At 40.7% G+C, this 27,643-nt stretch overlaps 1 long non-coding RNA gene across 1 annotated transcript; it reads right to left on the reverse strand.

Annotated features, from left to right (window-relative positions):
• Positions 1-27,368, reverse strand: LOC131403182 (uncharacterized). The gene is made up of 3 exons (XR_009219267.1): positions 27,302-27,368; positions 917-1,004; positions 1-144 (listed from the first exon to the last, which is right to left on the reverse strand). It is a non-coding gene; the product is annotated as an uncharacterized LOC131403182 (long non-coding RNA).
• Positions 27,369-27,643: the final 275 nt, after the last annotated feature.

A 27,643-nucleotide genomic window follows, 5' to 3' on the forward strand; every position in this document is an offset into this window, starting at 1 on the left:
CAGTGCAGGGATTGTTTCATCTACAGAGGCGAAGTGCTTCACCGTTACTTAGCTGGTGGGTTCAGGACACAGATTTTTTGTTGTTCTTCCATTAATTCAGCCAATATTTATGGAGCGCCTGCTACATACTAATCAGTAGGATGCCTGTTGAGACAGTAAACCCATGGTGAATAAAACAGACACAGCCCTGCCTCACGGCGCGTATGTTCCCCACTAGCTCTCTGTCTACCAGACTCTGCAGAATCCCTTCTCTCCCAGGTCGGCTCATGCTCTCTGCTCAGCACCTCACGTTCTGGAGCCCGGTGGAAGGGCTCACAGTTGTGCCAGACAGCCAGGAGCCAGCCTTGACCACTCCCTCGCCTTCCTTTTCCAAGCAATTCACCAATCCTGGCCATTTCCCTTCCTGCCGGAGCTGCCAAGCCCTCCCACTACTCTCCACCTCTGCTGCCACGACCCTGGCACAAGCCCTCATCATCTCTCGCCTTGACTTCTTCAGAAGCCTCCTAACTTCCTGCTCCGTCTTCCCTTAGTCCGCTCTCCACTCAGCAACCAGGAAATTTTTTTAAAAAATAAAAAATCCTGTTTTTCATTTTTTGTTTTTTTGGTGAGGAAGACTGGTCCTGAGCTAACATCTGCTGCCAATCTTCCTCTTTTTTCTTGAGGAAGATTGTTGCTGAGCTAACATTTGTGGTAATCTGCCTCTATTTTTTGTATGTGGAATGCTGCCACGGCATGGCTTGATGTGTAGTGCGTGGGTCCACACCCGAGATCCGACCCCATGAACCCTGGGCCACTGAAGTGGAGCACGCGAACTTAACCACTAAGCCACCGGGCCAGCCCCCAAAACCTGTTTTTGCGTCATTCTTCGGCTTAAAACCCTGTAAAGACAGTCCAGCATGGTGGTGCAAGGCCTCACCTCTGGATCCAGCCCACATGGGTGTGTGGTTCACCAGCTGGGTGACCTGGGGCACAATTATATAGCAGCTCTGTATCTGTTTCCCCACCTGCAGAAGGAGGATGATATAATATCCACTGAACAGTGTAGCTTTGAGGATTAAATGAGTTAGCATATGTGAAGTGCTCAGAACAGTGCATCGTCCTTATCATCGTCATCGTCGTTAGGATAAAGACCAAACCCCTGACCAGAATCTTCCAGTCTCGGCTGTCAACACTCACCCTGCTGCTCTGTGTTCCAGAACCCAGTCCCTCTCTGCAAGGTCCTCACCACACTTGCCCTTGCCCGAGCTCATCTCGCCGTTGCCGTGACTGCCAGCTTTGCCTTTAACTCAACTCATCCCTCAGAGCTCCTTCAAGACCATGTCTGCAGTGAAGCCTTCCCTCACCCCAGTCTAGATCAAGTCTTGTTATGTTCCTTCAGAGCATGTGTCCCATTGAACTCAATTAGAATGCATATATAACAGTCATGTCCCGTCTACACTGTGGGCTCCATGAGCATTCCCAGTGCCATGTACAGTGCCTGTAACATGGTAGGTGCTCCATATATATAAAACCTTTGTAGTAAATAGGGCTTATCTAAGACCCATCTGAGAGAACACTTGTTGTAAGCCATGTCTCATTCAGCAAAATTCCAGTATGAATTAGAAGGTTTGGCTGTATGCATGGATTTGATTAATGGTGGTATTTGACATCAACTCTTCACCCTGTTACTCCCATTTCCCAAAACTTCCAAGGACCCCGCTTAGCCTCTACCAAGTGCTCGGCATGGCAGGAAAAGAACAAGGATAATATCAAGACTTTGGGGCCTTGCCAAAGTATTTGACCCTATAGAGTTGCTAGCTGTGAGCAATCTCCACTTCCCAAGGCCATTCCTAGAGATTCCAGTGAGTAAGTAGTTGTCACAAACACTTATTGAGCACTCACTGGATACAAGACATCATAGCAGCTGTTTCCTACATGCGACTAAACTGGAGAGGGGGTCAGCTTTTCAAAGGAGAGCCTGAAAACCATGGAGGTTGACCTCACTAGGATCGAGCGATTCTTCCCTTGTGGGCACCTGACACAGTGGCTCCAACATATTTTGTTATGTGTTTTAAGTCTTATCTATTAGGGAAACATACTAAAGTATTGGAGTGAAATGTCATATCTGGGATTTGCTTTAAACTATCCCAACAACAAAAATGGTAAGGAGAACAGATGAGACAAGAATGGCAAAATGTTGGTAACTGAAGCTAGGTGAGGGATGATGGATACATGGACAGAGAGTGGGTGAAGAGATTCATTAGACTAGACTCTATTTTTGAGTGTGTGTGAAAATTTCCATAACAAAGTTTTTAAATAGCCTCAAAATAGCAAAATAGCTAAAATTGATAGAACTGTAGGAATTCATTGACAAATCCACCATTGTGGTGGGAACTTACAAAATACTTCTTTCAATTACACGTGGATCTAACAATCAAAAGCTTAATTTCATGGGCACAAAACTTAGCACCCAACAACTAGAGCATACAAATCTTTAGAAACACACATGGATGGAACATTTATAGAAATTGATCATATACTAAGCCATGAAACAAGTATCAACAAAATTCAAAGAATCTGTACCATATAGACTATGTTCTTGGAACACAATGCAATTATGATATAAATCAATAATAAAAAGACAAATAAAACTGTCTAAATATTTGAAAGTTTGAAATGCATTCTAAGTAACCCATAGGTCCAAGAAGAACTGTCTGATAATGAATCAAAACTTGTGAAATGCCATGAAAACAGTACTTGGAGATATATTTATAGCTTTAGCTTTATTTTATTTATTTATTTTGTGTGTGTGTGTGTGTGAGGAAGATCAGCACTGAGCTAACATCCATGCTAATCCTCCTCTTTTTGCTGAGGAAGACCGGCTCTGAGCTAACATCTATTGCCGATCCTCCTCCTTTTTTTTCCCCCCCAAAGCCCCAGTAGATAGTTGTATGTCATAGCTGCACATCTTTCTAGTTGCTGTATGTGGGACGCGGCCTCAGCATGGCCAGAGAAGCGGTGCGTGGGTGCGTGCCCAGGATCCGAACCCCGGGTCGCCAGTAGCAGAGCGCGCGCACTTAACCGCTAAGCCATGGGGCCGGCCCAATAGCTTTAGCTTTAAATGCTTATTTTTACCTGAAAATTAGTGAGCAAAGTACACATCTTCAGACATTGGAAATATAACAGCAGAAAAACTTTTTAAAAAATGAAGGAAACAGATAAAGAAAAAGAACAGAATTTTATGAACATGAAAACCAAAAATACGTTCAAGAAGATTTATGATGTCAAAATTAATTCTTGGAAAAGGTTGATGAATTTGACAAAATATCTGGCATGATTTATGAAGAAAAAATAGAAAGGACAAATCAACAGTATTAAGAATGAAAATGGGACGTAACTTCAGATAGAGTTTTTTTGTTGTTGTTGAGGAAGACTTGCCCTGAACTAGCATATGTTGTCAATCTTCCTCTACTTTGTATGTGAGCTGCCGTCACAGCATGGCCACTGATAGACAAGCGGTGTGGGCCTGTGCCCAGGAACTGAACCCGAGCTGCCGAAGCAGAGCGCACCGAACTTAACCACTAGGCCACGGGGGCTAGCCCCAGATAGAGGTTTTTAAAAGTTAAGAGAGCAAGAATACTATGAACAATTGTATGACGTTAGATTTGAAAACTTAGAAATGTAATCATTGGTAGAAAATCTTCCTACAAAAAAAATACTCAGCCAATTGTTTGCCGTGGTAAGTGCCATCAACTCTCAAGTAACTTATCCCTCCACTCTTATACAGTTCTAGAAATTTTTTTTAAAAACAAGAGGAAACACTTCTCCCCCACCCCCACCATGATGCTAATACATTGATACCCAAACAAGACAAGGACCAAATCAAAAAGGAAAATTCAGGCCACCTCACTTAAGAAATGCCTGGCACATTTGCATTTCATTTTTCTTTCTCCTTCCCTCTAGAAATTGGTATTTCAATAGACAAATATCATATCAGCCAACATTTAATCACTTAAGTGCAAATTTCCTTTTTTGGGTTAACTCAGAAAAACTTGGGCAGACCAGTCTAATGCTTAGAATTGCTCTCAGGGTCCCATTTATTTCACCTACTTAAAGAAATTATTCTTGGTTCGACATTTTTCACACTGTTCTTAGATTCAAGCAAAAAGAGAAACAAGTTAAATTAACCTAAGTTTTTGTGTGTGTGTGTGTGAGGAAGATCAGCCCTGAGCTAACATCCAATGCCAATCCTCCTCTTTTTTGCTGAGGAAGATCAGCCCTGGGCTAACATCCGTGCCCATCTTCCTCTACTTTATATGAGACACCGCCACAGCATGGTCTGACAAGCGGTGAGTTGGTGCGTGCCTGGGATCCGAACCTGCGAACCCCGGGCCGCCGAAGCTGAGGGCGTGAACTTGACTGCCACGCAAGCGGGCCAGCCCCTAAATTAACCTAAGGTTTTATGGAGTTAGAAACAAGTTACCAATTTTGGTTGTCAATTATCCTCTTCAATCCTGCCTGGGCTGTCAGGATGGGCTAGGGTCACTTCTGGGAGGGGGAGTGGCTTGGAGGGGTCTGGGCTCAATCCAAGTTGAGTGCCTCTGAATTAAGTAAAAAGGACATAGCTGCTTTCAAAGCCCAAATACCAACTCCCAGAACAGTTCCCTACGATTAGGAAGTGCCAGGCCCATAAGTCTCCATAAATATTTGTTGAATAAATGCAATACAAGGCAGATTTATTTCTTATTTATTCTCTCCTCTGGGGAAAATGGAGTCACAGGTAAAGTTTATATTTCTGTAAAATAATTAGATAATATACATTTCTAGGGAAAAATGCTTAGCTACATTATATAATAAGATACCTTGATAAACTCATAACTTAATAAAAGCCAAAAAAGAGAGGGAGAAGGGAAATTTAAACCTGCTAAATGATAATGCTTCTTATTGTTTTCTAGGTACAATCTAGGAATCCATTTTCTATTACATCAGAAACAAAAGCCACAAGATAGTAAGCATTCTTGCTTAAAAGACCAGTGTCCAATAACATCAAATTAAACAGCTATACATTGACTACTCTAAATTAAATGAATGGTCAGTGTTGAGTTGCATAGGTAGAATTTTATATGAATGAAAAAGTATCAAGGAGGTAGGTAAGCCCCCAGTACAAATGCTAGGGATGACATTTATGAACTGACTCTCCATCCATAATATCAAGATAAGTGGGTGGGAATGAGCAGCTAAGATAAAATGTATATCTGGAATTCAATTTTGATGTGTCAATGCCAGCAGAGCGATAACACAAAGTAATCAGTGAGCTAGAATATGTATGACTAGGAGAAAGGAAAAGAACACTTTCTCCTGAGTCTTGTTTCCTGTGATGAAATAATTGGCCCCTCATGAGTGAGTGTGCAGTACAGATTGGGTGTAGAGCTAATCATTGGAAACGAACTCGTTCTATTAGGTTGATGTCAATGAAAGTCATTACTGAGGGTCAAAATGATTGACTATTGGCAATTCTGTCTGGTTCAACATAATACATCCCTGAGCTATTGATCTGAATTTGATCCATGTGGCATTGTGTGTGGCTTATCTGAAAGTGGCATTTAGCTATCTTCATGTCTAGAAGACCATTGAGCTGTGGGCGAGGAGGCAGCAGCAGAAAGCAGCCGAAGAACCAGACAACACAGAGCAGGATGTGACTTAATGACCACAAAGACCTAGTTAGTAATGGCTAGAAAGACCAAATACACTGGTTCAAAAGCCAAGATGTACAAGATAATTAGAAGAGAAAGAAGCGAAAAGAGATAAAGAGAGTAGGGAAAAAGATGATTGTTTTTTTAATGAACGGGAAGGAAGGGCAGATGGAGGTGTGCCATGGAGGATGGAGAGCAGCAGACCCACTACAGGGATGAGAAGAAATAGCTGAGGTGGACGCGAGAGGCCAACTCCAACAGCACTGGGGGCCAGGGCAAGTGGTCGACATATCCCCTTAGGGTCTCATAGGTGCTTATAGGTCTGTGGGGACATTGGGGGAATAGACAAGCTAAGCCTGTCCCTTCAGTGGCCTCTGGGGGCAGGATGTGTTTCACAATGCCCCATTGTAACAACTAGGGGCTAAAATGAGGCTGAGATGACCCAGACCTGGCAGAGGGCAGAGCTCTAGGTGGCCAGGCATAGCTTCCACTCCCACTTCGGGGAAAGAAAAGGGCAGAAGCAGAAGAACGCTGCCAACCCTACAGGAGAAAATGGACCTCTCTCTAGTCCTTGAAAATGATGAGAACAGGAACACATTTCTCAATACATCATCTACTCAATCATATTATGTATCACAAAGAAAAATATCAAGTCGTCTTTAGATTGAGTCTACCAAAGGCATAGATCCCTGCCTCCCCATGACAGCGGATGGGACTAGATCCTGACAGGGAGTCTCCTAAGGGGATCAGAAACACGGTTCTCTCTCTATGGTGCAGCCCTTGGGTGCTGCCCACCTGGGGTGTCCGAAGCCAAATCACCATCATCCCCAACAATCAGCACTGCACCTTCAGTCACCAGAGCCAGATAACTGAATCACTCGAGATATCTCCTCCTCTCCCACCCAGTGCCAGGCTTGTAAATTCCACCTTCTAAATGTTCTCCATACCACTATCCCTTGCGTTCCATCAAGACTTTTTGCCTGGACAACTCTAACAGCCTCCTAACTCACCTCCTTGCCTCTGTTCTGCCCTCCTATTCCCCAGGAACCTTCCTTCTAAAACTCATTTAATCCAGCCACTCTCTGCTCAAAGTCCTTAAATGGCTCCCATTGCATTCAGGACAAAGCCCAAACTCCTTGTCATGGTCCAGGTCCCCCATGGGTCCTCTGCCGACTTGACTACACTCATCCCTTGCCACGCTGAAGCAGACCCCGTGTCCACCCGTGCTGAATTATTACTGATTTCTCAACACACCACTCTCACATGAGCTGTGTTTGTACATACTGTTCTCCCACTTGGAATTTCTCCTCCCCTTATCCACTCAGGGAACTCTTCATTCCTGGTTTCTCAGCACAGGCATCACCTCCTCTTATGAAGTCTTTCTAGATTCATGTACCCTGGACTTACCTCCACTATAGACTCAATCACATCACCTGGCTCCGTTTATATGAGTCTCCCCCACAGACTGTGAATCCCTAGTGGGCTGGAACTGATTCTTACTCGATTTTGAATTTCTAGTACCTCATATTGTCTGGGACAAATGGGTATTTAATGTTTATTAAGATTAAAATGAAATTAAAGTGCTCAATTCTGCCCCAATGTTCAATTGAAAAATCAAGATCTATCTATTATCCAGTGTCATTGGCCCAGCCGCCTGTGGATTCTGATGAGTGGCGTGGGCATTTCGGTGTGAGAGATGGCATTTGTGATGATGGTTGGCGAGAAATGATCAGCAAACCGTGAAGCCAGGAAGCTTCATGTATACTGTGTGACTCAGCTCTGAGCCCAGAATCTCACTTGACGAAAGTGGTGAAGTCAGAGTGTCTGGTCCTGCTGACCGACATCTCAGCTGCTGGTGCCCGTAAATCAATCTCTTTTGAGTCTCAGCTTAAAGGACAGGTTGGCTAGACAACACTTAAATTAAACTCCGGTGGAAGGACATTTTATTGCTCTAGATCTTTCACAATTGTTACTTACGAACGACCAGTCAAAGCATAGATAGACAAAGGCTATTTTCTGTCATCTTTGCATGCTGTCAGTGACAGGTCATCTCAGGACTACACACTTCCCTCAGAAGGCTGCCCTTTCCTGCAACAAGGCAACCACAGAGCTGCCCTGAGAGCTGAGCAGGTGATGGCAAGTCCCTCACCACCCCCTTGCCCACCAGCGTCCCTCAGTGATTGCATCCACAAACCAGAGAGCTGGTCCTTCTATCGAACACGATTAGATAAAATTTCCCTGATGCATTTAAGTCATCACAAAGCACCACTGTTAATTTCATTAAAAGACACGTGCTGTCATTTTTGTGTCGCTTGTGGCTGAAACCGTGCTAAAATTAAATGTGATGGAAAGTTTAGGAAAAACTGTGGCTTTGTGTGAGATTTCCAGAAGCGTCTGGTGATGGTGAAGAAGAAAGTGAAGGCTTACAGGGACTAGATATGCCTTGAGCCCTCTTTAGAAAAAGATGGAGTATTAGTAATATGTTAAAGACCCTGCACCAAGGGTCAGGAAGACGGGGTCTAGTCCCTGCTCTGCCACCAACTGTGCTGTATTGTATTAGCCACTTAATCCTGTTGGGCCTCAACTTCCTCATCCTGCACAGTGTTGATCTCATATTCTGTTCGATGGCTTGTAAGCCTTTTCTTCAAATGCTCTAGTGCGGATCCATGAAAGGGGACAATAGCTCTCCCCGTGGCCCCAGTGTTGTCCTGGCTCAGCTAGCACCCTTCCCTCTGAGCCGAAGCTACTCCTGGGGCTGAGAAAGGGGCCAGGATTTTAGTCTCTTAAGTCTTATTTACTCTCTACCATCAAGCAGCAAACCTCATGGGTTCAGAGGTTCATTCTGTGAGCAGGGTGTGCTGAATATTCTCTTTGGTCCCCTTCCCAGATCCACGTGCCTCCCTTCTCCATCTAGTTCTGCGTCTCAGAAGCCTGACATCTATGAATTGCATCACACAGCCCCCTTGATCCCTGGGTTCCCTTCAGGTTTGGTCAATGGGAGGCATTGGCATGAGATTGGCAAGACAGAGGACATGAATACTGCTGTTCATGAATATATATGCATGAATATCACTATCTATTACAACTGTAGCTAGATTCTAGAAGTTTTGGCCTTACTTGTCCTTAGAGATAGGGTGTATCTTCAATGGGTTGTGTGATGCTACATGAAATCAGGGAAATAGAGCTGTTTCTTAATGGAGCTACGATACCTCAATCTCCAAACACCACTGTTCTTTGATGGGGTGCCTCCGTAGAGGCTGTACCCTATGCTGGGTGAAAGTGAATTCTCTGAAGTCAGACACGTCTGGGATAAAATATCACTCCTGTTACTTGCTGTGGAATTATGAGCAGATACTCAACCCCTCTAAGCTTCAATTATATCAAAATGGCAATAAGAATAGTAGCCACCTGTGATGGTTAATTTTATGTGTCAACTTGACTGCCACGGGGTGCCCAGATTAAACATTATTTCTGGGTGACTCTGTGAGGGTGTTTCTGGATGAGATTATTTAAATCGGTGGACTCAGTAAAGTAGATCACCCTCCCCAGTGTGGGTGGGCATCATTTCATCTGTTGAAGGCCCAAAGAAAACAAAAGTTGGAGGAAGAAGGAATTCGCCCCTTTTTTCTGCCTCACTGATTGAGCTGGCACATCTTTTCTTCTCTGGACCTCAGTCTAGAACCTACACGGTTGGCCTTCCTGGTTCTTAACCTTCAGACTCAGAGTGGAACTATGCCACCAGCTTTCTTGGGTCTCCAGTTTGCAGAAGGCAGATCGTGGGACTTCTCAGTCTCCTTAATCGTGTGAGCCAATTCCTCGTAATAAATCTCTTTATATATTTATATATCCTATTGGTTCCTATTAGTTCTGTTTCTCTGGAGAACCTGACTACTACACCACCTCATAAAACTGTTGAGATTACTGAGCAAAACACGACCATGAGGTGCTTATCACAGTGCCTGGCACACAGTATGTGCTCAATAAAATAGGTCTATTATTGTAGTTATTGGTAATAGAACTACCGTTAATAATATATCCAGGGAGTATCTCAGTTAAGAACCAGAAAACTTATTGTGTGATTTCTTTGAAGAGCAGAGAAAGAAGTGCACATTTGGCTGTTTGTAATTCAGCAATAGTAAATTGCACCAACCATATTCATTGCCCTTCCCATCTCATCTTCTAGTTAGATTTCCTCATGACTTTCCTTTATTTTATCCCTCTCAGAGGATGAAAATGATCTGAAGAGTATTTTTGATTTGATGATTCTTTGCAAAATCCCTTATGTTCTCAGAAGGAGCAATGCCCTTTAAAATCTAATCAACAAATAAACAAGCCAGTGACCACAGGGAAGCCTGCACAGAATGGAAATGTGTGTCACTTGGAGGTCTCTTATGATTTCATATTTTAAAAAGACAGAGATGCAAAGGTTTATTTTTAAGGGGTATTTATTTATTTATTTATTTATTGCTACCAACACCTTTTAAAGATGCATCAAAAATATAAAGATTTACAAACTATGCATTCAGTTCATTTTCATTCAGACAATGTATAAAGGTTGTTGGTCTCAAATATTTTTGAAAACCCCGTTAACTTGATCTTGATTTTTAATTGAACATTGAATTAGAAGTGGGGCACTTGAATTTTATTTTAATCTTTAGAAACTTGAAATATCTGTTATGTCCCAGACAATATTAGATATGGAAAATTCAAAATTGAGTAAGAATCAGTTCCTGCCTTAGGAGTTTATAGTCTAGTGGGAAAGACACATGTGTAAACAGATCCCAAGGATGTGATTAGTTCTGGAAGTCTACCCTATCAGTATACTAGGATATTTTCACCAGGTTTAACCAAATCAGAAAAGGAGTCCACTAACTTCCTAAGAGTGTTCAAGGCAGAATTTATGGTTTTATTGATGGCAGGTTGATGGTATTAGGTTAACTTTTTAGTCTGGGTGAGACCTATTGTTTGAGTTCCCCATCCCAAACATGAGGCTTGAGTGTTGTCCAGGTGGAAAGGAAGCATGGACATACCCTTACATGCCTCTGTGTTCCCTCAGCTTCCTGGAGTGGCCTCGAGCTCACTGTAGTTATCTTAAAAGGTAGATATTAATAAAATGCTTATCCATTTGACTTTATGCCTACAGACTAATTTTCATTGGTGTTTGCGTAATCCCTTTTAGTATCTCTTATTCCTGGCTGGATGTCTGTTTGCAGGTAAAGTTCACAGAGTGTTAATGTTATTCAGTCAATCAACAGTGTTTATTGAAGACCTGTTTTGGGGCCCAAGGAGGAAGAGGCAGCCTTGTTGGTAGAACAAGTGGTTACCTGCTTTGTGTGACCTGAGAGCATTAACAGGATGGTCCCTCTGCCACAAACAAGAGCCTCCTTTCCAACACATATTAAACTAGCAGCTGTTGCCCTAAATTCCACCACTAGAGACTCATTATTTTGATTTAGCAGGCATCCTCCTTTAAATGTCAATTCCAGGTTAAATCTGGTTGATAAGCACATGGGGTTCATTAACTCTCCTCTCTATGTTTGAAATTTTCCACGATAAACTTTTTTTTTTCATGTTTACACTCTTTTTGACCTAGCAATTTCATTTCTGATCCTAAGGGTATAATCTGAAATTCAGAGATTTGTGCATGAAGATATTCGTTGCAGCATTATTCATAGCAAAAGCATCAAAACAACTAAGTGGCCAAGAATAGGGGAATGATTAAGTCAATTATAGTCCACCCCTGAGCTAGAACACTGTGCAACATTAAAAGTTATATTTAAGAAGGGTTTGTGTAATGATGTGTCACTTATATTCATAAGTGAAAAAGCAGGATCCCAAATAGTTGATATGATACAGTTCCAGCTGTGTAAAATGTTAAGGATTGAGGAAAACAGAGTTCCAGGAGACAACAGAAAGCCCTGGGTGTGACATGTGGAAAGTAATATGTATGCTGTTTCTGTGCTCGACTGTAACGAAAGATGTACCAGGACCAGGCACAGAGTGAATGAGGACATTTATACACACACGCTGCCCTAGAGTTTTTTTTTTGTTTTGTCTTATTCTTTTTTGTGTGTGTGTGAGGGAGACTGTCCCTGAGCTCATATCTGTTGCCAATCTTACTCTTTTTGCTTGAGGAAAACAGTCCCTGAGCTAACATCTGTGCCAATCTTCCTCTGTTTTGTATGTGGGATACCGCCACGGTGTGGCTTGAGGAGCAGTGTGTCGGTCCACGCCTGGGATCTGAACCCGTGAACCCCAGGCCGCTGAAGCAGAGAGTGTGAACTTAACCATTGTGCAGCCAGGCTGCCCCTGTGCTGTCTTATCCCTAAATGGGAAGCTGAATAAGCCGCGTGGCAAGTGCAAGTGGGCCAGCCTGGTGACGGCTGCGTCAATCACAAGGAGACTGGATGGGGTGGGACTAATGAACTATCTGAATGGAAATGACCAATCCTGTGGAGAAATGGTTTCTGCTGTCACATTAGCAGTGAGCGGCTGGGTATTAATGTTGGCAGGGAGAGTGTCTCTGATAAACCAGTGAGTGCGGTTTGAGTTTGTGCCTTTCCAACTATTGTCTAAGATATGGAGAGAACCCAGCCAGTCACTAAAGGGACTTGGGCAGTAATTTAATGTAGTACACATGTGATAAGAAAAATGTTTCTAAATGTTAGCAGTGATTCTCTCTCGGTGATGGATGTATGGATGATTTTCATTCTCTTGCCTAAGCTCTTGTGTGTTATATAAGTTTCTATAATGAGAAAACATGGATATCAGTAATCTTGTGGGGAGGAAATATGTAAATGTCCTGGGGGAGTCAACCCATTAGTGAGCACTTACTATGGACCAGGCATTGTATTAAGTGCTCTACAGAATCCTCTCTACAAACTCATGAGGTAGCCAGCATTATCATTCTCATTTTACACATGAAAGGAGCCAAAATTTAGAGATATTAAGTATTCAGCATTAGCTCACATTTCTAACAAAGCGGTAGAGACAAATCTTTCTGATTAGAACCTGTGCTCTTAGCCACGACTGAACGAACATGCTCTCTTTCTCTTGGTTTTGTAAGAGCATCCCCATAAGATAGTGGTCCTTTCGATGGGTGAAAAAGTACAAAGGGTAATTTGAGGGCGTTCAACCAACGTGTATTAAGTACCATAGGACACGGCCAAAATGAAGGTGGAGGGTTGAACACACATTACTTTTGCTGAAACCCCAGTAAAACCCCAGTAAAGGGAATTTTTTTAAGCACAATAAGGACAGAGAGAATGGGGAAAGAGAAAACAACAACCAATTTTCGCAAATCATAAAGCAAATGAACAAATATGTGAAACTTAGACCCTTAGCCGGCAGCCAGAAAAACCAAAACCAGCCCAATCTGCACCATGGATTTCTCAAACATTTCAGGAAGCAGCAGCACCAGCATCCTCTTTGGAAGCGAGAGTGAAGATGCTGCAAAAATCAGTAGGCTGGACCACTACAGACCACCAGAAAGGCTACAAGTGAGAGACTGATGAAATCAAGGTTAGTAAGCACGTGCAGCAACTGGAATTCTCACGCATTGCCGGGGGGAGTGTAAAATGGTACAACCTAGAATGGGACAACTTTGGAAAAGAGTTTGGCCGTAGTTATTAAAGCCAAATATATGCCTAATGTATAACCCAGCGATTCCTCTACTAAGTATAAACCCAAGTAAAATGAATGCATATGCCCCCCCAAAAAACATGTACAAGATTGTTCATATTCATAATAACCCAAAATTGGCAAGAGTAGAACACACAAACTGTACTATCTCCATACAGTGGCATGCTATATAGCAAAACACCCCAAAAACTACTGCTCCATGAAACAACATAAAAAATTTTACAGACATAATATTCAGCAAACAAAGCCAAACACAGAAAAATGCATACTGTATGATTCTATTTATGTAAGATTCAAAAACAGGCAAAATATATTTACAGTGATAGAAGCCAGAATAGTGGTTACCACTGAGAGGAGGGTGGCTGGGAAAGGACAAGACAGAGCCTTCTGGGGTGTAGGAAATGACCTATATTTTCATGTTGGTGGTGGTTACATGGATGAATATATATATATATATATATAATTTGGATAATCTATACATTTAAAATTGTTCACTTTGTGTATGTTATACCTCAATCTTCAAAAAAAAAAACAAGAGGATTGATTAAAAGTTTGAGAAGCAGTTACATTTCCAAATCTTTTCCACTTTGCAACCAGGCAATTTCCATTTCCTAACGCTGGCAGGAAACTAGAGGTTGATCCTGTAGAGACTATAAAATAGAGGGAATCTGGACTGGGACATACTGGCCACAATTTTGGGCAGGGAAGCTGTGCTGAAAACAGGGGTATAGAAGACCATCTCTGAAAATAACCCCAAAACAATTGCACTCCTCCCTGTACGGGCATGCTGCTGCTCCCATCAAGAGGTCGACTCATGTTGACTCCATCAAATCTGCACTGGGCCTATCTTCAACCTATAGGATGCAGATAGTGACATCCTGGGACTTCCAAGCACTGGCATTGAGAAGCCCTGTCAGCCTTCACTATCTCCTTCTGAGAACTTATTGCCATGCTCTGAGGAAGCCGAAGTAGCCACATGGAGAGGCCGACATGGAACAGAGTCAGGCCCTTTGCCCAACAGCCCAGCTGAGCTCCCAGCATCCAATCGCCAGCCATGTGAGTGAGCCATCATGGAACTGGATCCTCCAGCTGGGTGGGCCTCCCCAGCTGATGTCATATAGAACAAACACAAGCTGTCTTTCTAAGCCTAGCTCAAACCGCAACATTGTGAGTAAATATATGACTGTTATTTTAAGCCACTAAGTTTTGCAGCACAACAATAGATAGCCAAAACAAAGGGGAAGTGCCTATGAATACTAAATGCATAAGGACCCCTCCCATCCTTCTTCCTCCATTCTGCTTCCAGAATGCTGGCAGCCAGTCTTTCACCTTCTAGTAAGAAACGAAAGAGTCTTTCTTTACACAATTGGACTAGTTGTACCAGTTTTCTAATTGTGGCAAAACAAATCATCTCAGAACTTATTAGCTTAAAACATCAACATATCATGATTCTGTCTGTACGTTGGGCTGAGGTAGGCATTTCTTCCTCCGTATGTTCTTCCTTAGTGTTACTCACGTGGCTGCCTTCAGTTGAGAGCTGGGCTGGGGCTGGAACATTAAGATCCCCTTGCTCACATGTTTGGCAGTTGGTGCTGGCTGTTTACAGGGGGCACCTCAGTTCTTCTCACACAGCCTCTCATCCTCTAGGGCACACCGTCTCTCCAGCAGCAAAGCCCAGACTTCCTTATGCAAAGACTGGCTTTCAAGAGGCTGAAAACAGAAGGTGCAGCTCCTCTTAAGCCTGGACCAGAAGACGTACAGTGTAACTCCAAAACCAGTCTGGATTCAAGTTAAGGAGAAATGGATTGCACTCCTTGATGGCAGCAGTGGCGCAGTCACATAACAGCAGGGTGCCCTTTGGACACCAATCTAAGAGGAAAGAGCTAACGATATTGACATGGGAGTTCCTCAAGAAGTAGCTCAGCCATATGATGGACAACAGAGGCCCCTTCCTCTGGGGCCTGTTGTTCCAAGTGCAGGAAGAAAGGGCAAACCCCAATGTGCAAGCACTTTTCAAATCTCTGTTCACATCCTGTTGGCTGCTGTTTCATTGGCCAAAGCCAGCCACTTGGCCAAATTTAGAGTCAGCATGGAGGACTACATGTGAAAATGGGGGAATTCTTGCACCTGTTTGTGCAAATAATCTGTCACATGCAGAATTAGGCTGTGAGCACATGAAATGCTCAGAATTTCAGGGACTTCTCTTGGAGTTAAGCATTTCAACTTAATACTCAGACCATTTTCACTTTAGCCCAGCTGACAATTATAGGCATAAACCCTCTTTCATTTGTCATTCAAAAGAAACATTTTGAGTATAACATAAAGCAAATATTTTGTGTCTCACATGGAGAAGCTGACTGCCAGCCCACCTAGACAACCAGATCTAGATGATTAGTTGAATATTTTATTGCATTAGCTCTAATTTACTTACAAAAATAAATGGGAAAATGAAAAAGGAAGATGTTAATGTTAGGGATAATAAGGCCACATTTCATAAATGTAATAAAACCAAGACAAGGAGTAAATCACTAAGTGTGTATTTTGACTTGTCAAACTAGGGGATATTTGCCATATTTGCGCTGGATCGGAAAACGTTCTTCTAATACAAAGGAGAAGAAAATTTCACGACACCATGGAATTTTGCCAGCCATGTAGATGAGTGTTATTATGTTGGATGACCTTATCTCAAAGACCAAGAATATGGTACATCATTTTCCCAAGGTGGTAAAATGAGAAGTGATACCATGAGAGGGACTGGGTTATACATAGATACAGTGACTCTCTTCCACATCCTGGCCTTCAACTCTCTCACTAAGAAGGTCACCATATTAAAGGAGCCTCCACATAGTTGGATCCATTTTCTTGGTGTAGATGGAAGTTGACACCACTCTTCATTATGGGTTTTCCCCATTGGACACCATCACCCTTTCCAAGTTCGTTTTCTGAGGCACCTTAATAGGGTCCACCCTAGTAATGTACTATTTAAATTACTTGAATGAAAAGAGAACTAACGGACCCTGCATTATGCAAACTCCCCACCCAACACTCCCAGCCCTCTCTGCCACCCACAAGACTCCTTGAAGAACTGGACCTCAAGATGAGAAGCGACATATTTCCTTTTTTTGTTAGCTCTGAGAAGCTGCCAGACTGGATGAGAAGCCAGAACTTTTCACCTTGTGGGTAAGTAAGAAGTGGTTTAGCATCTTGCCACAGAAAATAGATAATGTTTCACTTGTGATCTTGGGTCTAGAAAAATGTTCTGCCTTTGGAAAAATTTTCAAGGAGACCTCATTACATGTCCTGTTGCTTTATTTATTGAAAGTTATTATAGGGGCATCTATCTTACCTTCATTTTCACACCTCTGCTTGGGCAAGGAATGTGTGTTTTAAGTGGTAGTATGGAACTCACTGAAATGCTTTAGCACACTCAAAAGAGATGGTGAATTGTGTATTAAGGGGCTTAAAGTGAATTAAAATAAGAAAGTTTTAAGAAACAGAGTCTGAAGCCAATGTGATGTATAAGCAATTTGTCATTAAAAATGAATAAAACAAAATCTAAAAAGATGAGTGAGTTTACTGAAGTTGCATAGCGAATTAACAACCGTTTTCACAAGCCACACACCTCATCTCCAAAATAAACACATCAGGGCAGTTAAATGCCAGGCTCACAGTGAAAGAATTGTGTGTTTTATTCACAGTCAAAGTATCTACAGGTCGGTATTTTTCAACCAGCGGCTTATGACCCACTGGTGGGGGGGCGGGGTCATGAAACCAACTTAGTAGGTAACAACCAGCATTTTAAAAGAAATGAAAAGGACTATAATTATAAAGTATCAGATGCTGCATGTAGTGAATATTGATTTCTGAAACGGCTCACTTCCCTCTATCTCGCTGATGTAAAATGTATTTTTCACAGTGGGTCACGGCCAGAAGTCCCTCAAATCAGCATTTCTAGACACTTGAAAAAAGCCAGACGCAGAAAGGCAAATACTGTATGATCTCACTTATATGTGGAAGTTACAGTAGTAACTCATAGAAGAAGAAACTCATAGAAGCAGAGAGTAGAATGGTGGCTGCCAGGGGCTGGGAGGAGGGGAAGATGGGAGGTGGTGGTCAAAGATGTTAAAAAACAAAATTCAACTAAGTAAATTTAAAGATCAAATTGGCTTTATTTGATGATTCATGCATCAGGCAGAATCCCATCTAGCAAACAGAAAGGAGCTCCAAAGAGCTTTACAAAAGGAAAGGTTTTTGAAGGCAGAGAGGGAGTGAGACAAGGAAGTCGTGAACAGAAAAAAAAGATTCTTTTGAGCAAGTTCACCTTCTTTTGAAGGACAAAAGGGGTCTATTAGGAGGATTATCTCACAGCGCTGACCAAGAAATTCCAGACTGATCAGTTAAGATTACTTTCCTGGGGGAGGTTGAAACTGCAATTAGATGAGGTATTAAGTCACATTTTGGTGACGTGGGCTTAGCTCAAGTGACTCCATCTTGGGCCTACTGTCTCCTTTTTAACCATGACCCCTTTTTGATCAGACTCTCATGTTAACTGAGAGATGTGATCAAAATTTAAGGCATTAGCACCACTCTCAGCTACTGCTCGCAGCTTTTGGGGATCCTTTGTGTGGTATCCATAGGTCATGACATTTTTTGTTTAATCACTGTGACATTCACAGGTCACATCTTCAGGTTCACAATCTCTAAGTCAGACATTCTCTTTGTTCCTTTTCTGATGTTCCACCCTTAGCGAGATCATTTGCTTGGTGGTTAGCAGCTGGGAACATGCATTTAAAGCTTGTGAGAGAACACAACACACCAGGAAGATTGTTATGATTATCATGAGCAGGATAATTCCCAATGTCTGGGGTGCATCTCAAAGCCAGGGTCCACAAGACCCAAACCAATCAAAATCAAACAAGTCAAAGACAGACCCAATCGAAGGAGTCACCGTTTTAAGCCAAACGTCTTGCTCAGTGATTTTATGTAACTGAGTTTCCACTTCCCCAGAAGTGTTAATCCAGGAGCAGCAGGTGGTGTTGGCCACAGCGCAGACACCTCCCTGCTCAGTTAAAAGATAATCAAGGGCTTTCCTATTATCAAGAATAACTTTGGGAGTGAGGTCAGCATCATGGCGGAGTGAGCTTTCCCGTGAATTCTTCCCCCACAAGATACAATAAAAGCAACAGCCACAGACCAACAACGGAATCCCAGACAGTGAAAAGCTAGAGCAGAGGGATCCACACTGCCGCACATCTGAGAGCGGAACGTGCTGGGCCCCCGGAGGAAGTGGGGAGAGGTAAGGAGAACTCCGCTCCCTCCCCATCAGATCAGCGATCCGGTCCGCGCGGTTCCCAGAGAGGGGGGAGGGGCGGCCCTCGGCGGGAAACTGTAGCTCTTCGGGCTCTCTCAGCCAGTGGGAAACTCCCGCACAGAGGGCTCAGAGGAGCCACAGGGCTACCATCAACATCTGAGCACCCCAGAGAGCGGATAAAGAGGGGCAAACGAGAAGCCTCCCACGTCAGGGACCCAGAGGGCAAAAGAGAGAGCTCCCCCCTCCCCGCAACCTGGAGTCTGCAGCTCGACCAGATCTAGCGATCCGAGGCAGACCTGAACAAACTGGACTGGACCCGTGGATCGCAGTGGGGAAAAAAAACAAAACAAAACAAAACAAAACAAAACTGCGGATCGCAGCAGAAAAACTGGGGCAGAGCGCAGGGGGCTTAGACTACACAGCCCTTTACCACCAGACAGTGGCGGCAGGTGGAAATTGCAACCAGAGACTTCCAGGATGAGGAAAATCAAAACCAACACAGGAACCACAATGCAAAAATATATGAAATCACCAGACCAGAAACAAAATGACAAGCACCCAGAAATCAACCCCGAAGACACAGAAATCCATAAACTAAATGACAGAGATTTCAAAATAGCTATCATAAAAACACTCAACGAAATACGAGACAACACAGACAAACAATTAAATGAGATTAGGAGTTTCTTCACAAAAGAGATTGAAATCATAAAGAAAAACCTATCAGTGCTGATGGAGATGAAGAACACAATGGAGGAGATAAAGGAGAATCTGGAATCTTTAAAGAACAGAGCTGACAATACGGAGGAAAGAATTAGTACTTTAGAGGATAGGAATACAGATATACTCCAGATGGAAGAAGAGAGAGAACTAAGACTAAAAAGAAATGAAGAAAGACTCCGAGAAATATCGGACTCTATTAGAAAATGTAACATAAGAATTATAGGTATTCCTGAGGGAGAGGAGAGGGAAAGAGGAACAGAGAGCCTATTCAAGGAAATAATAGCTGAAAATTTCCCAAATCTGGGGAAGGAGCAGGAAATACCAGTAAGCGAAGCCAACAGGACGCCTATATATATTAACAGACAAAGGCCTTCACCACGACACCTAGTGGTAAGGCTAGCCAGGGTCAACGACAAAGAAACAATATTAAGGGCAGCTAGACAAAAACAAAGAATAACTTTGGCCAGAGAGTCTAAGGATTTTTACTGGGCAGGTTGTTGCTTTAGCAGCAGATTCTACAATCTTTCCAAGAGTTAAGAGGAGGTTTCTAATCAAAGCTTCATTTATATTTACCTCTAACCAAGAAAGTAGGGTTCTGCCAAAGGAAGAGAATCCTGAATCATGAACGCCTCCTAGTAACTCCCGTTTGAATCTGTGGCTCAGGACTGGAAAGGTGACAGCCTTGGAGGCTGGTGAAATTTAAGTGTGTGTAGACCATACAGATGGTTTTATTCTGGTGATTCTTGCCTGTGTCCCTTTCTTTGCATAGATCCTGGATGCAAAGTTCCCTAAGTTTGGGGTTGTTAACCAGAGACAGGGAAACGGACCAGGGGGTCTCTAGCATTATGGACAGATGTGTTTTTTGACGACAAATGAAGCAGTCTGAAAAGTGACCCCCCTTAGCAATGGCCTAGGAGATACAGATGATGGCATTATCTTTCTAGGCCCATGTCAGCATAAAGAAAGGAAGAGAAGAGGACAGGGTTTCACATTTAGTTAAAGTATGAAGTCTTGATCTGGCCTCTTGGGAGGAAGCAAGTCTTCCTTGATGTTGGCTACTTCTCTTCCTCGTCACTTTGCTTAGGACGTCTTCAGCATCTGTACAGGACCAGGTGTCAGGTGGAGGCTTTTTCATCTGTGAGAAGTGTACCCAAGCCTCAAGTCCCTGGAGTCTGACTGCCAGCTGGGTGGTGAGGAGGAGCTGGTATAGTCCCTTCCAAGGAGATCCAAGGGCAGTCTTTGTTCTGAGTGATTCCGACTCAGAGGGGTAGGAGAAAATTAGAAATGCTAGTTTGGAGATTCATAGCCAGATATTTTAGGAAACTGGAAGAATTCAGGATCCAGTCCAGTTTACAGATATATAGCAAAACCTCAAAGAGATAATAGGATTAGAATCTTATGTAGACAAATATGCAAGCATAGTTTTTCTCTCTATGTTTGCTCCCCTTTTATCAAAGATAATCACAGTAAAACTAATTGCTTTGTATTAAACTTATCTTGATTATTTTCATAAGTGCAGGAAGAATAGTGATTGACCATATAAGCTCTTTTTAAGACTGTTTGCTGGAACTTTGTAAGCAAGATATCAGGCTGATTTCTCCAAGGGGCTTTATTGGCTCCACAAAGCCAACTTTAGTTTCTTAAAGGTTTCTGGGCATCTCCAAATCTACGTACATCTCCCCGAAATATGGCATTCTAGTCAAAGCCTTAGTAATATAACCAATGTGTTCAATTGTGTTCTGTTACAAGGATAACAGATTCTTACTGAACTTATGCAAATAACTATATTGCCCTAAAAAGAATACTCATGAGTTTCTGAATTGTGGAGAGATCAAGTAGGGAGAAAAAGTAAATGATTCATCTTTATTTAAAAGGGTGTACTTTACCAAATTGCTGGTATTCATAGACACCTTAGGAGAAAATGTTTCCTTAAATCTGGAAAAATAAAATATCAAGGAACTGGTAATATTTCAAAGAAAAAGTTATTAAAATTTTAATCATCCTCCTCAGTTTAGTCTGTCCCATGTGATTAATTTTTGTTCTGTGAGAATCCAGTTTTCCATTATTTCTGGAAATTCTTATCCAGTTCAGTTTTATGATTTTAAAGTTATTAAAAACTTGAACTTGTCAAAAGCCCTTTCCATGAATCTCCTTGAAGATGAAGTACTTTTGTGGGAACACTTTTGCAAAACATCAGAGTAAAACAATAACTGTCTGTGAAAAGTCTTAAAGATGCTCATTGTTAAAGATCTGATGGGAGTTCATTATAATGGAATTGACAAGGAAATTTGGTTATTTCTGTAACATGTAACATTTTAAGATAATAACTGGAATTATGACTGATAACATTATACCAGGATGTACTAGACATTAGGAATTTCATACAATTTCTGAAACACTTATAACACACCTGTACCTATACGAATACACCATAAAGGAGGCTTTGTACTAATTCTTATTTGACAATGCTTCCCATATGATTTAACATATCAAATAAGCCTAATTAGTTTAACATCTCTCTTTTTATAAGGAGAGAAAACAAATCTTTTGAGATGTTCCAGGAACCCTCTGGAAAATCCCAAAGTTAATTTGAGGTCAAAAAGACTTCATTTTAGAATTGATTTTTGGGAAGTTTGTCAAAAAAATAAGAACGGTTTTTGAACACTTGGTCAAACAGGATCATAGGACACTGTGTAACAATACCTAGTTATCTATTTAACCATAGTGACAACTAAAGACTTCACATGCAAGTATAGAATGTTACCCAATTGTCAAAAACCTTAACTCTTTTAATAAAGAAGATTCAGCAGTAATCAAAGACCTGATAAAGACAGCACAGGAAATTATTTTGACAGGTCACAAATTGTTTGTTTTCTAAGCAGATTACTTAAGAGGTAAAGAAAAACCTTTCGAAATCTCTAATCAGGAGCAGACTAATAGTCTAAGAAAACCTTGTCCTTTTATCAGATGAAAGAAAATTATGTTCTAGTTTTACATAAATACATTGCTGATTTTAAAACTTAATTTTATGTCTCTTATAATAAATTCATTTGATTTTAGCCAACTTTACACAATGCAAGATTCTCTCTCTCCCTTTCTCTCTTCCCAATTTTCTATTTAATTAGTCCTTATTCTCCTCCTTCCCATCCTGAAATAACCAGCCTCACTTTAGGACAAAATTACTTTCTTTTCCCTCAGAAAATGCATCTCCATTCATAACTTCTCCTATCAAAAACAGATACCCTACTTTCCTAGCTTACAGACATGTTTCCCTTATTACTTCTAGTAGTTTAAATCACATATGTTAGAATTTTTTAACCCTAAAAAACCTTAGTTTTTTAGTGAAAATAAAGAAGTAAACAATTATGAACTGTCTTTTATAATAGCATTCTGTGGCTTGGTAAATTTATAAATACTTTTGATAATTTTTGGAAACGTGCTTTCTTGTAGTAAATTTCTCAGTGTGGCACAACACATGTCTACTAATAGGCCCAAATATCTTTAATTCCTTTGTAAAGCAAAATGTGGATAAACCTATGTTCAGTAATTAATATTTCAGTATTTTATCTTATTTAGAAATGATCTGAATATTCAATGAATTTAACTTAACTCATCATTTAACGTAACTTAGCAAAACTGTAAAATTTCAGGTTACCAAAAAGATTTGGGGAAGCTATTTTAAAAGTTCACATAAAACTTTTTATCCTACTTAGATCTATTTAATTTACTTGTTCTTAACAACTATGTTTAGACTACCTCAAAAACCTTCAGGAGAAGAGTCATAAGACAGAACAACCAAACTGAATTGGCAGTCCAAAACAAATGGGACAAGAAACAAAGGAAATGCAAAAGAACCAGAAAATAAGTGACAAAACAGCAACATTAAGCCCTCATATATCAATAATTACCCTAAATGTAAATGGATTGAACTCTCCAATCAAAAGATACAGAGTGGCAGGATGGATTAAAAAGCAAGACCCAACAATATGCTGCCTTCAGGAAACACATCTTAGCACTAAAGACAAGCACAGGCTCAGAGTGAAAGGATGGAAGACAATACTCCAAGCTAACAGCAAACAAAAGAAAGCAGTTGTTGCCACACTCATATCAGACAAAGTAGACTTCAAGATAAAACAGGTTAAGAAAGACAAAGAAGGGAAATATATAATGATAAAAGGGACACTCCATCAAGAAGACATATCACTTATAAATATATATGCACCCAACATAGGAGCACCAATGTACATAAAGCAACTATTAACAAACCTAAAAGGAGACATCAACAACAACACAATAATAGTAGGGGATCTTAACACCGCACTTACAGCAATGGATAGATCATCCAGACAAAAAGTCAATAAAGAAATAGTAGACTTAAATGACAAACTGGAGAGATGGACCTAGTAGACATATACAGAGCACTCCATCCAAAAACAGCTGACTACACATTCTTCTCAAGCGCGCATGGAACATTCTCTAGGATAGACCATATGTTGGGAAACAAAGCAAGCCTCAATAAATTTAAGAAGATTGAAATCATAACAAGCATCTTTTCAGACCATAAGGCTACGAAACTGGAAATGAACCATGAAAACAAAACTGGGACAGTGACAAAAATGTGGAGATTAAACAAGATGCTACTGAACAACCAATGGATCATTGATGAAATTAAAGGAGAAATCAAAAACTATCTGGAAACAAATGAAAATGATAACATGCCATATCAAACCATATGGGATGCAGCAAAAGCGGTCCTGAGAGGGAAACTCATAGCGATACAAGCCCACCTGAACAAACAGGAAAAAGCCCAAATAGGCAACCTTAAATTACACCTAACAGAACTAGAAAAAGAAGAACAAAGCCCAAAGCCAGCAGAAGGAGAGAAATAATAAAAATCAGAGCAGAAATGAATGAAATTGAGACCAAAAAAACAGTAGAAAGGATTAATGAAACAAAGAGTTGGTTCTTTGAGAAGATAAACAAAATCGACAAACCCTTAGCCAGGCTTACTAAGAAAAAAAGAGAAAAGGCTCAAGTAAATAAAATTAGAAGTGAAAGAGGAGAAATTACAACGGATACCATGGAAATACAGAGGATTATAAGAGAATACTATGAGAAATTATATGCCAACAAATTGGACAATCTAGAAGAAATGGATAAATTCTTAGCCTTATACAACCTCCCAAAATTGAACCAAGAAGAAATGGAGGATCTGAATAGACCAATAACAAGTAAAGAGATTGAAATAGTAATCAAAAACCTCCCAAAAAATAAAAGTCCAGGACCAGATGGCTTCTCCAGTGAATTTTACCAAACATTCAAAGAAGATTTAATACCCATCCTTCTCAAACTATTCCAAAAAAAGAGGAAGATGGAACGCTTCATAAATCATTCTACGAGGCCAACATCACCCTGATACCAAAAGCAGACAAAGACAATACAAAGAAAGAAAATTACAGGCCAATATTGCTGATGAACATTGATGCAAAAATCCTCAACAAAATATTGGCAAACCAAATACAACAATACATTAAAAAGATCATACACCATGATTAAGTGGGATTTATACCAGGGACGCAGGGATGGTTCAACATCCGCAAATCAATCAACGTGATACATCACATCAACAAAACAAAGAATAAAAACCACATGATCATCTCAATAGACGCAGAGAAGGCATTTGACAAGATACAACATCCATTTATGATAAAAACTCTCAATAAAATGGGAATAGAAGGAAAGTACCTCAACATAATAAAGGTCATATATGACAAACCCACAGCCAACATCATACTCAACAGGGAAAGACTGAAAGCCTTCCCTCTGAGAACAGGAACGAGGCAGGGCTGCCCACTCTCACCACACCTGTTCAACATACTACTGGAGGTTTTGGCCAGAGCAATTAGGCAAGAAAAAGGAATAAAAGGAATCCAAATAGGCAACGAAGAAGTGAAACTCTCACTATTTGCAGATGACATGATTGTATATATAGAAAACCCTAAAGAATCTGTTGGAAAACTATTAGAAACAATCAACAACTACAGCAAAGTTGCAGGGTACAAAATCAATCTACAAAAATCAGTTGCATTTCTACATGCTAATAATGAACTAACAGAAAGAGAGCTCAAAAAGATAATACCATTTACAATTGCATCAAAAAGAATAAAATACCTAGGAATAAATCTTACCAAGGAGGTGAAGGATCTATACAATGAGAACTACAAGACATTATTGAAAGAAATCCATGATGACATAAAGAAATGGAAAGATATCCCATGCATGTGGATTGGAAGAATAAACATAGTTAAAATGTCTATATTACCTAAAGTAATCTACAGATTCAATGCAATCCCAATCAGAATCCCAATGACATTCTTCACAGAAATAGAAAAAAGAATACTAAAATTTATATGGGGCAACAAAAGACCCCGAATAGCTAAAGAAATCCTAAAGAAAAAGAACAAAGCAGGAGGCATCACAATCCCTGACTTCAAAACATACTACAAAGCAATAGTAATCAAAACAGCATGGTACTGGTACAAAAACAGACACACAGATCAATGGAACAGAATTGAAAGCCCAGAAATAAAACCACACGTATACGGACAGCTAATTTTCGACAAAGGTGCTAAGAACATGCAATGGAGAAAGGAAAGTCTCTTCAATAAATGGTGTTGGGAAAACTGGACAACCACATGCAAAAGAATGAAAGTGGACCACGTGCTATCGCCATTCACAAAAATTAACTCAAAATGGATCAAAGACCTGAAGGTGAGACCTGAAACTATAAAACTCATAGAAGAAAATATAGGCAACACACTATTTGACATTGGTTTTAAAGGAATCTTTTCGGATGACATGCCTACCCAGACTAGGGAAACTAAAGAAAAAATAAACAAGTGGGACTTTATCAGATTAAAGAGCTTTTATAAGACAAATGAAACCAGAATCAAGATGAACAGACAACCAACCAGCTGGGAGAGAATATTTGCAAAACATACATCTGACAAGGGGTTGATCTCCATAATATATAAAGAACTCACACAATTGAACAACAAAAAAACAAACAATCCGATCAAAAAAATGGGCAGAGGAAATGAACAGACACTTCTCCAAGGAAGATATACAGATGGCCAATAGGCACATGAAAAGATGCTCAACATCACTAATCATCAGGGAAATGCAAATCAAAACAACACTAAGATATCACCTCATGCCTGTTAGAATGGCTATAATCACCAAGACAAAAAACAACAAATGTTGGAGAGGATGTGGAGAAACAGGAACCCTCGTACACAGCTGGTGGGAATGCAAATTGGTGCAGCCTCTTTGGAAAACGGTATGGAGATTCCTCAAAGAATTAAAAATAGAGATGCCCTATGATCCAGCCATCCCACTACTGGGAATCTATCCAACGCATCTGAAATCAACAATCCAAAGAGGCTTATGCACCCCTATGTTCATTGCAGCATTATTCACCATAGCCAAGAAGTGGAAGCAACTTAAGTGTCCCTCAACTGACGACTGGATTAAGAAAATGTGGTATATATATACAATGGAATACTACTCAGCCATAAAAAAAGACAAAATAGCCCCATTTGCAACAACATGGATGGGCCTGCAGCATATTATGTTAAGTGAAATAAGCCAGAAAGAGAAAGACAAATACTGTATGATCTCACTCAGATGTGGAATATAAACCAACACATGGACAGAGAAAACTGGACTGTGGTTACCAGGGGCAGTGGGGGTGGGAGGTGGGAGGTGGGGGGTGGGGGGTGGGCACAAGGGGTGAAGGGAGTCATATATATGGTGATGGACAAACAAAAATGTACAACCCAAAATTTCACAATGTTAGAAAGAATTAAAACATCAATAAAAAAATAAATAAATAAATAAATAAAATTTTACCTTAGGGAAAAAAAAAAAAAAAGGAATAATGTCTAAATTTTACCTTGCCAGGCATATTTCTTCCCATTTAAATCAATAGCAAAATCTTCAGGGTAGAAGTCAATTATGCTAGAATCCTGTATCAGGGAGAAAAGCAAAGATTCAAAACAAAAGTCACATATTTCTGTTACAAAGAATTTGATACAACTTTCATTCAAGTTATCAGGCCTGATAAGAAAATGAAGTTTCATTCCTTTTAAAAAATGTTATTAAGATATCAGGTCACTAATCCCGGGCCTAGCAAAAACAAAATTAACAATTTTATTTTAAAAGATGAAAATAAAAAGGCCTTATTATAAAAGAATTTTAGAACTGACGACTGTGGGCCCAAGACAGTGAAGAGTTT

This window comes from Diceros bicornis, unplaced genomic scaffold (genome assembly GCF_020826845.1).
Source record: "Diceros bicornis minor isolate mBicDic1 unplaced genomic scaffold, mDicBic1.mat.cur scaffold_55_ctg1, whole genome shotgun sequence".
Classification (NCBI taxonomy): Eukaryota; Metazoa; Chordata; class Mammalia; order Perissodactyla; family Rhinocerotidae; genus Diceros; species Diceros bicornis.